The sequence below is a fragment of the Bos indicus x Bos taurus genome, chromosome 7 (assembly GCF_003369695.1).
Source record: "Bos indicus x Bos taurus breed Angus x Brahman F1 hybrid chromosome 7, Bos_hybrid_MaternalHap_v2.0, whole genome shotgun sequence".
Taxonomy (NCBI): domain Eukaryota; kingdom Metazoa; phylum Chordata; class Mammalia; order Artiodactyla; family Bovidae; genus Bos; species Bos indicus x Bos taurus.
In genome coordinates this window covers 15,489,760-15,490,557 of record NC_040082.1, presented here as the reverse complement: position 1 = coordinate 15,490,557, position 798 = coordinate 15,489,760, and the positions used below count along the sequence as shown (strand labels likewise).

At 44.5% G+C, this 798-nt stretch overlaps 1 non-coding gene across 1 annotated transcript; it reads left to right on the top strand.

Annotated features, from left to right (window-relative positions):
• Positions 1-452: 452 nt before the first annotated feature.
• LOC113896790 lies at positions 453-563 on the top strand. Its single transcript, XR_003512147.1, has one exon. It is a non-coding gene; the product is annotated as a U6 spliceosomal RNA (small nuclear RNA).
• Positions 564-798: the final 235 nt, after the last annotated feature.

Genomic DNA, 798 nt, shown 5'->3' with positions numbered 1-798 from the left:
AGTTTTCAACCTGTCTGCACAGGAGATGTACCCAGCAGCTTTAAAAACATAGGTCTGAATTCCACCCCCTAGACCTGCTGAATCAGAACCTCTGGGGTTCATGCTCCCACCAAAGACATTCCTTCCTTTGTCCTTTTCCTTGTGGAAGGCTAGAGGGTTTAGAGTTGGGTTTTTCTTTCCCCCAGGTAAGGTAGGCTCTGATAAAACCCCAGCATGTTAGGCCATAGTTAGATAGTTAACTCTTGAGAACAGACCTTGTTCAGACACTTTGGTGTCTTTCTGGGGAAGCTTACCTATCCTGTGAGGGGCTATTTTACCGAAAAGTTACTCTCCTGTGACATGAAATCCATGCAACTGGGACTCCATTATGCTGGCTAAGAAGTGCCCTTGCCTCCCTTTGGAAATATTCCCATGTACACACGGGAACTATTTTCCCTTAAAAAGCACAAAGATTGTGCTTACTTCAGCAACGCAAATTTACTAAAATTGGAACAAGACAGGGAAGATTAGCATGGCCCCTGCTCAAGGATGACAGGCAAATTCATGAAGCATTGGGTATTTTTTTTAGCTTCTTTTGTAACCCACTTTTCCTTAATGTTTTGCTTCAGAGAAGCCTAACCAAATAAAATATAATATCAAGGTCCTTTTTTTAAAAAAGCTCAGAGATTTGTTGAGAGGAGGATGTGGCACACTTGCAGGTTGAGGATTCCTGTATGGAGTTTTCCCCTGGCTCCCCTCAGGGGAACAACGCTCAGGCCGTCGTCTTCTGAGTTCCCAGATCCTTGCCTCGCGAGGAGA